This window comes from Taurulus bubalis (genome assembly GCF_910589615.1).
Source record: "Taurulus bubalis genome assembly, chromosome: 14".
Taxonomy (NCBI): domain Eukaryota; kingdom Metazoa; phylum Chordata; class Actinopteri; order Perciformes; family Cottidae; genus Taurulus; species Taurulus bubalis.
In genome coordinates this window covers 13,894,652-13,911,692 of record NC_136602.1, presented here as the reverse complement: position 1 = coordinate 13,911,692, position 17,041 = coordinate 13,894,652, and positions in this window count along the sequence as shown.

The window sequence follows — 17,041 nt, the reverse complement described above, 5'->3', positions numbered from 1 at the left end:
TTCATGAGGGTAGATCAGAATTTCAACCTCTTACCCGAAAACATCTTCCAAACAGTTTGGAGCATATTGGTAGGACAGATGCAGTACTGTACCTTTGTCATGTGGATGGCTACGCAGAGCCATCAGTCTCTGTACTGTGTATGCAACATCTTTTCATCAATGCTGGTTGGTTGGTTCCCTACGTAACCCTCCATTATGTGGAAGTTGATGTTCTCTTTGAGATCCTGTTGTTATTTTTTCTCCGTCAGATCTTGGGAAAAAAATATTCTTGAGAGAACAAACAAAAGCACATTTTGCATTCATCTGTGAAAATGCATCTTGTACAGCCAAGCAAGTGATTATGCAACAGCATTGTGAAATGTAATAACCATTAATTGCACAACTGCTTATTAATACTACATGAATCTCTTGTCACTGTACCAGCCACTATGTAACCAACAACTGAGAACAATGTAATACCTCTCTCTTTAATTAAAAACTATTCTGAAACTTGTTTGCATGTTGTACAGCACATTTTACCCCCTGACTCTGAACACAACATAACTCAACTTGAACAACGGAACGAGAGCAGCAGAGTGGGTTTTCCCTGACGGCACACACAGACCAGAGAGCCGGAGGCGGCCCTAAATCTAATTCCACTGAGCCCCCTCTCCACTTTTACTGCAGGGTATACTCCCTCTCGGGTTTTACTGCAGGGTATATTAGCTGGTCTCACAGGGGTCTTTGTGACAGCATGGAAACCCATGGAAACACACTGCACACTCCACTCACATTTAAACCGTATGCCGCATGGGGGAAAACATGGCTGCAGATTTACTCCCTCACTTTCTCGCGACTCTCTCTCTCTCTCTGCCCTTGGGCACTATCTCTACAGCCGCCCCCCTCACACACTCAAACCCCTCCTCCCTCCCCTTTCTCCCTACTCCCCAACTCAGACCTTGTTATTGCCGTAAGTTATGGCAGGAACGACAGCAACTCGGTTATTCAAGGCCCATTCCCATTTACGGTTCCATCATTTTATTAAACGGTTGTCCTTTGAATTTCTAACCACAAGACGAAGGGAGAATTAATGACTGGCTCACTTACTCAAAGGTGATAGTGTACAGTAGAGAGTGTGTTTACTGAAAATGTGCTGATAACAGCTGCATCAGAGGAATCTCAGCAAGGACCAGAAGGACTAACGTCTGTAGTGTATTCTGGGTCTGAGAATGTAGCAACCAGCAGGATGTAGAGAGATGGGAACTAAGTTGACGGTAAAGTCATTAACAGAAGGCCGTTTAGTCAGAGAGTGTGATTTAAAGGCCTGAGGAAGGTGTAGAAAGGAGCTCATATGCTCTCAGTAAATCCTCTTGCTCTCTGCTGTGCTCTCAGTGTAGCCACAGACACAAGCCTGTTTTCTTTTACTCTGTGTACAGATTAAAAATATCACACAAATTATGGGCTGCCACAAACTACCTCCACACATAATCTCTCTCTCTCACACACACACACACACACACACCTAGACACACACGCACCCTCCACTCTCGCCTAATGATGGTCTCATCCTCCTTCACTGTCAAATTTCACCTTGAATTGCTAACAGGCAACTGCAACTCCTTGTAAGACTTCATAAATGATGTACAACTTCTGTGTGTTTTAGCAATCAATTGAACTCCAGGGTTTTGTTTGATTACCATCTTGAATAGATTATTTACACTTTCACATATATTCAGTATCAGCGTGTTCCAACGCCTCACTGAAGCTGCAGCAACATTAGTGAATGGAAACGTCTAGATAGTCTCATGCATCACTTAATGCACATTTTCCTGCATTCATCCTAGCATTTGAGTTCTGTGGGTTAAGATATGGTCTGGGGACACACCATGCAATTGTCATAATGATTCCTCTGAGGTCTTCTAGGTCTTAGAGTTTAAGTATGACCATCCCACAGCTATTCTCAAGAGAGCAAAACATGTTTACCCTGTAGGATGCTTGCAAAACAATTCCAGCAACATTACACTCAAACTGATAAGAACTATCAAATGAGCTTTAATGGAAGCTGGAAGATACGGTTGGGGTTTAGGAAAGCCTCACAGTGGAGAAAAAGCAGATGTAAAACACATTTCCAGATGAATACATTTACATGTCAGCAAATGTATCAGACTTGTTGTTTCCCATTTGTAAAACATCACATAACAGAATCAACTTTCTTTATAATAACATGTCATACATGTAAACAGTTTTTCACATGATGTGATGAATTCACATAAACATGTTTTGACATTTCTCATGTGAAATATATTGTACATTAGAACTGTAACATTGTATTGCTGTCCCGCAAAAAAACACCTCGAAAACTTTCCATGAGCGAAGACAAACACTTTTGTTTTCATCTTTTTGACAATGCCTTTTGAGCTATAGGGTGTGTAGGTGCGTCTCGGTGTAACACCACTGTGTTCTTGATCTCATTTCAAATTCAAGGTGCGAGGCACCGGCATACCGGCATCAATTCAACATTTGGGTGTGTTTGGGGCGACCGTGGCGCAGTGGTGAGCAGGGTCGTCCTCCAATCAGAGGATCGGCGGCTCGATCCCCAGCTCCGCCAGCCTGTGTTGATGTGTCCTTGAGCAAGACACTTAACCCTAAATTGCTCCCGCAGTTGCGCCTACGGTGTATGAATGTTAGATAGTCCTGATGTGGCACCTTGCATGGTAGCTCCTCTCATCAGTGGGTGAATGATTCCTATGTAAAGCATCTTTGAGTATTCAGAAAAGCGCTACAGAAAATCAAAGAATTATTAAACATGTTTATTTACCTTAAACCCACAATAACATACTTTTTATTCACGCTCCTTTTATCTCTGATTTTGGACTCTACCAACTTGCCCTGAAATCAGTTTTTAAAGCATGTTCGCTGCCTGATGCTATAACAGCCGTAAATGAGAACCAATACAGTTAAAGAGCCTAAAGCACTTCGTTAGTAGTTTCCCCATGCTACATATGACCAGTGTCTTACTTTACTGGTACTTGTTTTCTAAATGAACATGTCTTTATTATTCAAAATGTGCTATTTGATTGAAATTTCAAGCAGCAGAATAAGTGAGCATCAATGTGTTTTCCTGAGTTGTTGTGCCCTTTGTAAGTCGACCCCACAGGCTCCTCTGTGATGACAGAGAGCCATTCATCCCTCTCTGAGCGGAATGCCACTTTTGTGGCTTTCCAGACCTTCAAAAACCACAGCCTTGTCAAAAGAAGCCGATTATGATTACGGTCTCCTCTCGTTTGTTCACTTGTAATTATCTAAAGTTGGTTATGGAAAGGGTTGGACTCGCCAATGGGTTTTCTGTGGTGAGCTGCAAGTGGGGCCTAGAATTACATCTAGTGGTGCTTTGTGAAAAAAGATTGAATTTTCTGACAGTTAATGAGTGAATTTTTGTAATTTCCTGTTCTGTTCTATTGTAGCTGGTTAAAACTATAAAACATACAAAACAAACTAAAAACACATCGCAACACATTACAGCAAGCTCTTCAATGGTTTTGTTTTTCAAATCCATATTATATCCATGACGTGACCAGTAAGTAAATCCAGCCGTGATCTTTTTAAAGGCTAAACACAAAAACGTTGTTGGATCTTTTATATCAAAGAATCAGGACCAAGCTCACTTTATTTGTTTATTTGAGTTATTTATGTTTTTTTCTTTACTCAACCAGTTGGTCTCATTAATATTTCAATTAGTTAAGAGAGATCTGACTGTCATGATTTATGAGGCGAATGCATCATAGGTTACCGATACAACTTTTAATATTCTCTGTTCAATTCATAAATCAGATGCTAAAACACAAGGCAGCTTCTGATGGGAATCAACAGAAAGGTTTATTTCGTCAATTATTTTACCTAACAAGGTACATGCACTGAGAAGATTGTTCATATTCACAGAATGTAATCAGTTAATTTGGTATTGATCCTACTCATATCCATACTGAAACACTTTTGTGGTAGTGATATCTTGACCACCCCTTTCACACACTGTAAAGAGCATAAAAAAAAAAGATTTGGATGCATAACCAAAATCTTACAGTTATATAGGATTAGGTGGCAATGGTTGCAAGACACAACATGTCTCCCTGTTAGATGAATGATTATAATTGTTTTCTCAATCCCCAAATAAGAAAAGACCTTGTTTCATGAAAATGTGGGATAGAACAGACAGCTACATGCTGTCTGTAAGCATGCTAGCTGACTGTGGTGTGCAGGTCCTGATAATCTTAGGATGCAGAGAATGGATGCAGAGCATTTTGTCTGAAATAAGAAATCAGTCTGCCATTGATTTATTCTTATTACACAGCTACACCAGAAACTAATAGCAACATAATTATATATTTGTCCCTATCAAAGGCCGGAGAAGTTGAAAAATATGGTATTTTCTGTGTTTGGTTTGGTTGTGTGCGACAGAACTCAGGAAAGGGATTTTTCCATGACCATAATTGACTGTAATTATCATGTGACCTCTCCCAGCAGCCAAAGTAAATGAGTACCTGTCAGTGGACATCAACTTTGGTTTTGCTGATCCTCTGTACAGGAGGGACCGACAGTATGTGTCGCAAGAGGACTACTTAACCAAAAACGAAAGAAATGTATACAAAATCTCGTATTTATAGGATGAATGAGATGCTCATATGTGTTTATATTAATTGTTCTTCTCTTGAAGTTGGCTGTTCAAATGTAAGAAGAGTTAATCATATAATAGGGGCGGAATGGACAGCAGAGTGCAGCAAAAGGATGAATGGTCTATGTCACTGAGTGGCAAGGATGATCTTCTCTTTGTCAAGCTCCTAAATCACGCGCCACATCGGAGCAAGGTTGATTAACACCTGCTTTCAATTAAGTGCCTTTCTCATCAAGCTCCGGTCGGAAACAGAAAAAAGGCCTCACGCCTCGTCACGTCGAAGATGTTCCTGGATTAGAAAGCTATTAAATCAGAGGAGCAGACGCACGCCGTTGCAAGGGGCGTCGTTTATCTTCATTTGAGTGGGTCCTCCATGATCATCTCCACAGGGGCGGCTAATTGAAAAAGGGCTTCAGAAATGCGATTGTTAGCAGCGATAATAATTTATTACTCTCAGCTTGTGAAGTCCTGAGAGTCATTTGTATTCATTAGTGTAGATTCAAATTATGTTTGTGATTAAATCGAGACTTTGACAGGCAGAGGGGCCTCAGACGGGGACAGGCACTGATGAGACCTTTGCTCCGGGTCACTGCCTCCCTCATTCACCTCCTACTAAGTACGCTGTGGAGAAGCCTTCTTTGCCTCAGCACCATCAATCTGTGTCTGATTCAAGTTGAGACGTTAGCCTTGATGGCCTCTAGTTAGGCGTGTGTGCATGCTCTGAGCACACTTAGTAAGCAAATGAACCTACCTTCTGAAAGACAACACCAATCAGACGCAGATAGGACACGGGTGTTACCCAGCAAAGAGTCATTCTTCTCTTTTCTCTTTTATTTAGCCAGCAGTGCAGGTTTTTATTTGTCATGCCTGACTAATATTGACCAAGCTTTTCTCTAAATGTCAGGCAGTGATTTCTTTGACATCCAAGAGATGGCGGTTAAGTAGGTCAGTGTCATTGTGATGAACATCAACCATGGCGGGTCAGTGACTGGGCTGCTTCTCCACTTGTCCGCCTGTCACAAACCACTGAGCTAGAGGAGGCAAGAAGCTGAGTGCTCCTTTATTTAAGCTCAGTAAATTACTCCAATACATGCTGTCACCACAGAAATTGAGGAACTTTATCAGTGGTATACTGCCAGAGGTCATATTTTATTGACCTGACAGGTTGCTGGCAGTGGCCTGCTGGAAAGGCTGTCGAGGCTGGAGCAAAGGCTGATGGTTAACGGCTGTTCGTGTTGGTTATGAAAATGTTAAACACGGTGGTTTGGAAGAAAGAACAGTTTAGATGTTTCAATGTTTTTTTTCTTCTCTCAAGCCACATGCAAATGTTCTGTGTTCATTAAATCCACATCTGCAGAAGATTATATTTACTGTCCACCATTTTATTTAGTATACAAATTCATAGTCAAAATGAATGGGCTATGTAGTTCCCTAAAAAGTATATTGTATGAACACTACTCAAACCCAAAATGTGTTGCATCTTATAGATGTGAAAGATACAGTTGTCCAACACATGACAATGATGGTGGTGATCCATAAACTCCCAATTGCATGCCCATTATCAAGTAAAGTATTGCGGGTGTATTATATATGGATAAGTGAATGAGTAATTGAGGGATATTTCTTATTTCTTTTTAAACCTGTTTATACACTAACAATGCTTCTTTCTATGCCCCATATAACTATAGTCATTCATGGCTGTGTGACTGTCTTTCAGTTGGTGGGGATACCAGTAGATGGAGCTAAGAAGCCTAACCTGTCATTACAGTACAACATCTTTTTTTTTGTTAGAGATTAAAAAATAGATACTACATCACAAATAAAGTATTCATCAAAGAACATTTGAGAAGCTGTAACGGTGTTGAAAGTTGTTCAATGAACCCTTAACAAGCTGTGTTAGGAACATCACATCAGCCTGTACACAACAACTCACTATGATTCATTATTACTCAGAGAAATCCTCGGGCGTGGGGGTCTCCAGAAAGGCATCCATCCCCCTCTTGAAGCTCTGCGTCATGAAAACAGATTTCCCTTCTCAATTACGCATGAATCACCCACTCTAAAACATCCAACATGTTTATGCAAACATGGGAAATAGGCAAACTCACACACACACATAGACAGAAACAACTTTATACTTGTGGAAAATCTCAGAGTTTCCTTCTGACCCTGGTCCGCACTTGACACAGGGACAGGAGCACCAGTTTACATCAATGGAGCTTTTCTCCTGAAGGGAAACCTCATACACACACATACACTCAGTGTGCACGGACACACATTCACGGGGCAACCCCCTAACTTACTCCCACGCTCCAGCCATCTGTAAATGTCAGACCGTGGGAGAGAGAATTTATCTTGGAGCAGCGTGGTATTTTTACACCTTTCGTTGCTGCCTGTCTCACACACACACACACACACACACACATACACACACACACACACACACACACACACACACACACACACACACACACACACACACACACACACATTGAGGGCTTTTTAACACTGCCCACCAATGAAGGGCAAACCTTGCTTGGCCTTGCTGCGCTACCTCACTATGTTTAACACAGAAATATACAAATACTTGAACATCTACTGTATGCTCGGAGTCATCTATTCATTTCTTCATGTTTAACCAAGTGTCCAGATCAGAGCCAGTCTCCATAATGATGGGTAACACTTCTTGAACCCCTTGAAGGGGAGAAAGAGTTTCATGTCTCAAGGTTTATAATTATTTTGATTTGGATACTTGTCCTTGAATTCATATCATTAATAATATATATGTTTTTATAGGTTTTGTTTTCCACTTGTTATTGCAAACTGATGTTCCACCGATACATTTTTGTGTTTGTGATCTGTAATCTGTGTCTGTACAGCTTTCCTCTGCGTGTACCATTAGTGCCTCTCTGACTTCCCCCGTGTTATACAAACACCTTATCTGAATACACTGTTTTTTGTGAATTGATGGCATTTCGCCCAAAGAAAGGTAGTGTTATTCTTGTCTGAAATAGTGATGTCAGCTGAGTTAACCACCAGACCAATTTACAGCCAAGAAACATGTAATAGCCGAGAAAAGCTAGCTGATCTAATGTAACGTTACTCCTCCTTTAATTCAGCCCGGCACAACACTGAAACCTACATTTCAGCTCTATAGAGGTTGTGTACTCAACATATACTGTAATAAAACCGAAAAGAGAGCGGCAACCAACCAAATCTGTAATCATACATGAGGACGTGAAGGCTCCAAGTCATTAACATGGGAATCTCTCCCACATCCTGATCCACCTCATCACAGATGTAGTGTCCTAACAGGAAAGGAAGCTTTGTTGCGTGGACTGCCAGCCTAAAAGTATAAATATGAATATAAGAAATGAATGAAAATAAATTATTATCTTACCACTGGTTGCTGTGAGCCCGATGTGGTTGATGGTACTAACCAGACTGTAGCATCCACCACCCTGAAAAGAAAGCCAGTAAATCAGAGTTATGCACACATAGTTCAAACATTTAGTTGCATCAGCCCCAGTCTGATGCTTTTGTTTGCTATCAGGTCATTTAGTTTGTCTTTACCTGGTTGGATGACACCACCATATCCCTAAGGATAACGACTGGGCCATGTACCTTCATCAACCGCAAGGACAGCGTAAATGTGAAGCGCTTAAGGTGGAAGACCAGCACTCTGAAGACGGAGAGAAAAATGTTCGAGACAAATATGGGGTGTCCAATTATATTTTATATGTTACATACTTTATAATCCCTCCCTTGGGTCAGTGTAGCCCTGTTGATAGCACTGAGCACTGGGGTCAGGAGTTTGGTCATTTGTTTATGGATGTGCTGTTACTCACCTTGGCAGAGCTAGAAATGAGGAGCGCTGGACCGAAGTGGCGGCACCGCAGTCGGACTTGAAATCCAACTCTTTCTCTTGCAGAATAGCATATAACAAACATGGTTTCACTTCTATTCAGGATTAACAGCACAACAGCAAAATATCAACATAACATACTCATACACATACTGACATAAGCAGTGTTGGTAGGACAGAAACATGTCAGTGTCTTTCTACATCATATGATCACATCATATCAGTTGGTTCTATTGTGAATGAATGAGAGGTGTTTCTCACTGTCAGGTGATCCTGCAGCATCTGCTCCACGCTTCCGCCTCCAGGTACCACATCCAGGGAGAGGTTCGTTAACTGCTCCTCTCTGGTGGATCCTCCACCGCACATACACATTAAAAGGATAATGCAGTTATAATACAGCTGCATACTGCTTTGACATGCTGGTAGATATATTGTGTGTGATGTGTTTAACTATTTCCTCGTACTGCTTGCAGGTTCGGGTGTTAACCATTTTAAAGACCATGTGATCCTCCACTGGACAGCTGTAGGTTCTGCCCATGCTGGCTGCCATAATTTGAAGCTGTGGGCTTAAGCATCTTATCTGCTCCAGCACAGAGGTGAGGAACTCGTGCGCATCCTGCAGGTACACACACACACACACACAATAATGACAGTTTATACACAGAGTTTATAACCACTAGAAAGTGGTGAAACAATCAACCACAAAACAGGCATATTCACCTTCTGGTGAAGATCCTGGAACTCCAAGAACAAATTGTGCTCTTGAATGCAGCTACGAGGCTTTTTTTGTGGCGGTGATTGCCTGAGAGCCTATTGATGTCCATAAATGATCTGGAGAGGGGGTCAAAGAGTTATTTTCTCTACCATTAAGATTTTGGTGTTCAGAGTACAACTTGAGAATAAAGTTAGTGGTTGTATCTGAGCATTGCTGTACCTGATGAGTGCAGCCTCAGGGATCAAATTCCAGAGATACTCTTGGCTGCTGATGGCTCTGACGAAGTCCTTCAGTGTCAGGAGGCTTTGCAGGCAGGTGTTTATATTGCAGATCTGCGCTGGGTTCAGGAACCTGACACATGTGAACACCAATATTCCTTTATCGCATGTTTTCAAACTGGAGTTCATTTTCTCCCAGTAGTACTTTACGAGTGTGCAAGCGTGCGTGCGTTCCACCACGGTGTCTCTTCATCCTTGCTGGTAGCAGCAGGAGTGTCAGGGACAGAGACAATGGGGATAAAGATAAACACAGTTGTTTTTTTCTAAAATCATTTAGAGGAACCATCACTAGAAAAGTTTTTAAGTCATTCAGGGTGAGTCCAACTCAAATCTGAAGAGAGGTCTAAAGTTTTCATAAGCAAACCTGCAGTCATGATGCACGTCTTTCAGGCATCTAACTGTTATGTTACAATGGAACAGCATGTTTATTTTTGCTTTGAAATGTGTGTAAATAGTGTTTTTATATAGTTAAGATCAAGTGCATTCAGTGCATTTTTGTGACATTGTATATGTTTTTTTCTCTTTTATTGTACTTTTATATGGAAGCCCATTTCCATGAGATACTATCTCATAACTTGTCGTGTTTTTAAATACACGTAAGACGTGAGAACAAGCTGCTCTGATGCTGTCTCCCCCAATACAGCCCCTGACCCAGGTTGTGCTTCCCACCTGAATTCCAAGTCCCTACACGTACTATGTCTTATGAATATATGTATACATATATATATATATATATATATATATATATATATATATGTATATATACATATTACAGCTGGTAGTATCTATTATATGTATCTCATATGCAATATGTAACAATAGTTTGATACATATATTAAAATTTCATATATAACATTTTGAATACTAGGAGGGAAGAAAAACACTCACCGCATCCACACCAGAAGTAATATTTCAGTGTTGTGTATAAAGTGTTTTGAGCCCGACTGAGTTGTCCATCGATTTAATCCACGGTGGCTCCATTCTCTCTAGATGTCCTATAAACAGCACAAGAGACAAACAGGAGACACACAGCTACGAGACAAACTGTCTTTACCAGGCTGAAGAGGTTAAATCGTAATTTGTGATTCTTTTTTTACATCAATCCAATGTAAAGTGGCCCAAGGGTTGAAAATCTTTAAAAATGCCATGGGAATTAAATGCGATGTATGTGTAATTTATGATAATTGACAGGAAATAATAAATAACTCAATAATGGACTGGATTCAAATGGAAATAGACGTTATTTGCTCGGGCTGTACCTAGTTGTACGCAGATAGAAAGAAAAATGTCACCATATATAAACAGACATAATCAATCAATTACTCTGTCAAATGCATAACATTGCAATGTGAAATGTGTCCAGTGGCGAGTTGACAATACAGTCTTTGTGCAAAATAGGGGGTTTAAAGTGAACAACTAATTAATAAAATAAATGTTAACAATAAAGAACAAATGGAAAAGAGGAATTAAAACTCCATAATGAACGTTAGCATGCAAAATCAAGCTAACATTATACCACACATAATAACAGCTAACAATAGCTAGCTGAAATATTGGCTAGCAATGTGATGGAAGAGTGGTCCCAATTACATTAAAAGGAACATTTTTTATGTTAAAACTGTGCAAAAAATCCACAATTTCCTGGCTAGGCTAGATTTAAGAGAAATGTTCTTACTCTTGGCAACCTTAGTAAGCCGACAGTGAAACTTGAAAGCACACCTGAAACATCTTCAACATAAGCCTACACTTCAGGAAGTGCACCAGAATGAAAATGAAAGAATAGATAAAGAAATAAAAGACAACCCTAAATAATACAAACAACAATAATTAAGATTATGTACAAGTGTGTATGACCTTCATCATCAGCATGAGAGAGGGAAGACCAACACGTTTCTTTTATCACTCTGTTTATTGGTTTTCTATATAAAAAATATTCCTAAACCTGCCCCTCCCAGCTTCAGATAAAGACATACAATAAAATAATACAAAGATACAACACATAGCAAAACAAGATACAACAATGAGAAAAAAATAAAATAAAATACATTGAAAATGGGTACATAGTTGCACATACCCACCAACAGGTAAGTAGGCCATAACACTTGTCTTATTGTATAAAGTTACATGCTCACATGCGTACACTCATTCATGCAGTCACATAAGGTATCTATTGCATTACATCAAAAGCTTACACCAGCAACAGTAAGATAGCATTCTGGATTAATACAAATGTTTCATTTTAGTTGTGTTAGGGAAATATGAGCATGACATGAATGTGAAAATTTGAGATGTACCATCACAGTAATCCTCGGGGCAGCACGTGCAATTAAACAAGCTGGCCTACAAGCAGACAAAACTAAAAACACCCCAGACACTGATTTTAATGCAAAGTAACATGTTCATTTTGCATGTTCCATTGCACTGGCAGCTGTTGTTTGTGTCTTTCCTCAAAATATCTGTGTGTGCTGCAGGAATGGCGGTGGCTGGTTGTGATAGGGGTGACGGGGGCCACGACAATGCCTGTCTTCCTCCCTGCTGTTCCACCCAGGAGCCTAAACTACTAATGGCCCCCTAATGTATAAATACCATTCTGCAGGCATTAGTCACACTTTCTCTCTTTTTCTGACACACATAAACATGTATGCACACACACACACACTCAGAGAGGCAGGTCTATAAGGCATTAGTCACAGTGGCAGCCCTGCCTATGGTTGGATTGCAGAAGAGGGCCAAGGCCAGGGGCTGAGGGTCTAAATTCTCTTGCACAAACAATGCATGTCAAAGAGGCCCATCAGAGGCATTCTTTAAGGATGGGAAGATGTTGTTTAGAGAACAAAGAGAGGGCAGCAGGCCGTGCCAGAGACTGGTGAGGATAGAGATGTGTATATCTAGAAGCGCAGGTTGCTATTGTAATGTGGGTGCGGTTTTTTTACGAGTTTGTATCATGACTGAGTGTGCATGCATGTTGAATAAATGTCCAGTAGGATGTGTGAATAGGGCAGTGCTGACAGCTTTGCATGTAGAATGGAAATGGAAAACATGTTTACTTTGAAGCTGCGTGTAGATGCAAATCTGATCAGGAAAGCAGCATTTTCCTCTTTTTTCCAGTGATGCGAAGTGAGACCACAAGCAGGGCAAGACAAAAGCTTCTCCAATACCCGCAGATTTGTTGACAGCTAAATATCTTCATTCTCACATGAGGCATTACGGATGCAAATTGCCATTTAGGTGCATGTGTGCAAGAACAATGGAGATCATTAATTCTTATTTAAAGCATCATTGATCAGAGTTATATAATAACTGTATGAACGGTCATTAATCAATGTGCACTGAGTAAAGATCTCGTGTCCAAAAATGTGTGTCTTTTTTTCGTGTGTGTGTGTGTGTGTGTGTGTGTGTGTGTGTGTGTGTATGTGTGTGTGTGTGTGTGGCTGTGTGGCTGTGTGGCTGTGAGTGGGTGTATGAGTGTGACCTTACCCTCATTTTCTGACATTTTCCCAGACACATCAAGGATGCTATGAGCTGACAGCCAAAACACTTTGATACATTCATTATCCACCTCTTTCCACCACATACTTGATCCAACAAATGTATTTTATAGTTGATGAACAGATTTCTGATTCTTAAAAGGCTAGCGGTTAGGCTAAAAAAATACTTTTTTGTGGGAAACTTTAAAGTAGACACCAAATTCTTGCACATATGTACAGGAACTTCTGTGATATTTGCCAAGACAGACATGCTCAAATCCTTTGATCCCAACAATCCCAGGAAAGTCTCAATTGCTTTAACTAACAGATGGTCCTGGGTCAAAAGTCTGTCATGCTGCTGATAAAGTACAAACCCATATTTCAGTCTATTTAACAATTAGTGAACCTCACCGCATGGGACATGGAGATATTTACTGGAGAGCATCAATCAGACCCCTGAATTCAACCGTGGCCATGCAACTGTTACTGAGCCATGACCACTCAGCGCCGGTAACCTTATAACAGGGGCTGTAAAACATATAAGGAGGCTTTTATTCACTTTTTTCTAGTTGCACAGTATTGTCCTATCACATTGCTTTAACTAACCTGTTTTAGAGTGCAAACAATTCAACAGTCTGGTCTACGTAGACACTTTCCTGTTCTATGTTGAGCCAGCATCCAATTACGAGCCAAGACAAAATTGAGAGCATTAGAAAACATTAATACCTTGTTTTCATCTAAAAGGTTGTGTATGGTTTGGCGCGTTTGTATTCGTGTAGACTGTTATGTGACTAAGCAGGAATGTGTGTCTCGCTGTGTATTAAAATAACAGTATTTCTCTTAAGTGGCTGGAAATTCTAACGAGCTAGCTGAATTTGGAGGGGGATTCCAAGAGAAAACACCTCACCAGGGCTTTCCTCGACATGCTTTTCCTCCACCCGCCCAGGCACCCATGCTTGTACACTCTAATGGACAGTGACATGCATACATGCAGAGAGAGTGAGGCGTGCTAATGTCTGCTTCTCTTGGACAAAGATAAAATCACGCAGCAAGTCGGCAGGTTGTTTGGATTCATTGGTGTTATTGAGACATCAAATAGCTTGAGCGGAGTGTGGCTGCACCGAGCTTCAATGTGACTCCAAGGAAGAGTTCAACAGACACCTGACACATTCTCTCAGTACCTACTGAAGCTTTTTCAGTGGTGAATCAGTGGCTGCACATTAAATGCTTCATGAAAGTATTACTCCTCATTGTGTTATTGTTGTTCAGACTGTGGTTTCCAGCTGGTGTTGGTTCTTATGTTTTATACCGTTGCAGATTTGCTGGTCAATGGGGAGCAGTGCTGCTGAACATTGTGAGGCACATTTTCCACTGATTTAGATGTTTCTCCTGTTTACCAGGTGAAGACCCCGGAGAGAACACAGGCTGGAAACTTAAACAAGGAGCCCTGTTTAACAGGTCAGGAGGAAAAAAAGCCTTCGCAATTTGATTTCACAAAAATGAATTGGCTTTAAAGAGTGTATGGAAACGACCAGAGGTGGAACACACCGGCTTCTGACCTTGCATTGTGGGAGACAGCGAGGACTTTGGTGATTTTCATTCCGAACATGGGATTTTAGCTAAACAGAAAGATTGCCATCCGCTACTCATAATGGACAAATTATGGACTGAAGTGCAACATCTCAGCCCTAAGACTTTCCATCATTTCTCACATCCAGAAAGCATACCAGCTGATCTCGGGTGGCAGGATGAACTTTGTCATGGAATATCATGAATTGTTTGGCAGTTGATTTCATGTGGAACCAGACAAAAGCAAAACAAATCTCAGATTTGGATGGATGCAAGAAATATGTTCTGTCTCATCAAGGATTGGATGATTGTAGCCCTCAGAGGGATATAACACTTTGGGACTGAATCTTCCAGTAACTGATATTTGATATCTATTTTCATGCCCGGAATTCCACCATTATAAGGGCTGTTTTCCTCCAAATTTTGTTTTTGGCAGCATATGGTGAATATATTAATGTTGTGTTTAAAGCTTATTGTGCTGCCAAGTTGCCAAAATATAATTTAAAGCCTTGGTGCTCCCTGGGAGGGAAACGTGAAACGGGGCTTATAAACACAGGCAGCATCTGGTTTCTTATGTTGATATATATTCTAGCTTGGTTTTGACTCAGATAATGGCAGATGTCATTCCAGATTTTACAGGCTGCTATTGTTCAGTAAAGTAATTTTCTCAACGTCCATTCTTTAATTAAATAGTCAATATTGGCTCTGTATGAATAATAGGTTTGAAACTTAGCTTAACTTGCTAATGACATTGAAAAGAAAGAATAAGACAGGCAAGACACACCTGTTGGATGTTGCTACATCCACATCTGACAGCTATTAGATCATAGTCCAAAGCTCCACTCCATGACACTATTACACTGTTACCATGATAACCACGATACCACCAAAGACGACAGCCTCATCAATCTTCTGCTGTCTTTGAACAAACACGCACACACACACACACACTCGAGGCAACTGCCGGGCCTTTCTCCGCTGCACTCAGGCCTCCTCCTGCAGGGAGTTTATTATTCTATCTCTGACATGTTATGTGCTCTTTTATCTTTGAATAATGCATGAAGACTTTTTTTAAATACAGTTGTACTTTTGGCACAAACACTTAGTTTATTTGGCTTTACTTTTAGATGTCGAGGTGTACCACATGTTATATTGAAGTCTGTTAAACCTCAAACCCCTGCTCTCTTTTTGTCTCCCTCATTTCTTAATCGTAACACACACAATTTACAGGACTATGTTAGGTTGACTTTATCCAGTCGGCCTCATTTCTGCAGCAGTTCCTTAGCATTTATAACTCTTTTTTCTTACAGTATGTCCTACTTAGGAGAGTCTGAGCCTGTGGCTGGGATCTTTCCTTCTCTTGTGTATTGTATTGGTGTCGGGGCGATAATGTAAAGTCTTTGCGGCGGGGCCAGGTCACTGGCTGCTGTTTTGAGGCCTCTGTGTTCTCTCAGGCCTCTCCTTTCCCAGCTCCTCTCCCCTGAAGCCCTGTGGGTGTGTTTAGAGCATGCCCAGCAGGCCACCCTCAATCACAAAGCCCTCTTCTTCCACAGTCCAAGGCTGCCAGCTGGTGAGAGTGTCCAGTGTAAGCGTGTGTTTGAGAGAAACAGAAAAGAAAAAAAATACTTCATCCATTCCTCACTGTCCCGCTAACCTAACCAGAGAGGAGGAGAATGAAAGAAACAGACTTTGAGGGAGACGTGTAGGACTTGGATGTTGAGGTGGAATAAATCAACAAGCTGGACTCATTAGACCCAGCACTGCAGGTTTTTTTATCTCCCCAGCAGGCAAGCAAGGCTGATAAAGCACCGCCACTCAGTAGCAGCTCCAGTAAAGAAAAAGAGAACATAAAACACAAAGAAAGAATAACGTACTGGCTTTGGGGTTTCAGGAATCCAAATTAACTGTGGGTCATGTCATGTGAGAGTCTTGCCACAGTAAAGTAGGAAAATGGAACGGCTGACCTACATCACCTCTCCGGAGCAGTGGGCCGATCAACCATTCCCATGGGAACTCACATGGTCCCGATGACCCGCCCACCGTGAAAGTCTTTATCAATAGACTCAAGCTCTCAAGCAGGAGTGCGGAAATAAAATAAAAGATGTAAGAGAGTGAAAACAAAGGACACGGTTTCTTGTTTCCTTTAAGGCCAAATCAAAATGCTGCTCACCCTCTGGATGTGGCTCAGCTGTAATATGTAAAGGAGACAATGACAAGTGGTTGATGAGCATCAGCCTCCGATCCAATCTAAGTCCTCAAACAGCACCAGTGGCCACCAAGAGTGATGCATCTGTCAGCTGTCATCTTCCTTGAAGTCCCACAGTCCACTTCCTTCCTCCCAGGCATTGTGTAGCAGCCCGGTTTCAGAAGAAAGACATGCTGGTGCTCATCGCACATCCTTATGATCACTCACAGTAGTGCTGGAATGCTGCTGAGGCTGAGAGCTGCTTGAGATTTGGCTGTGGCCAAGCTGACAGCAAATGACACATTTACTGATGC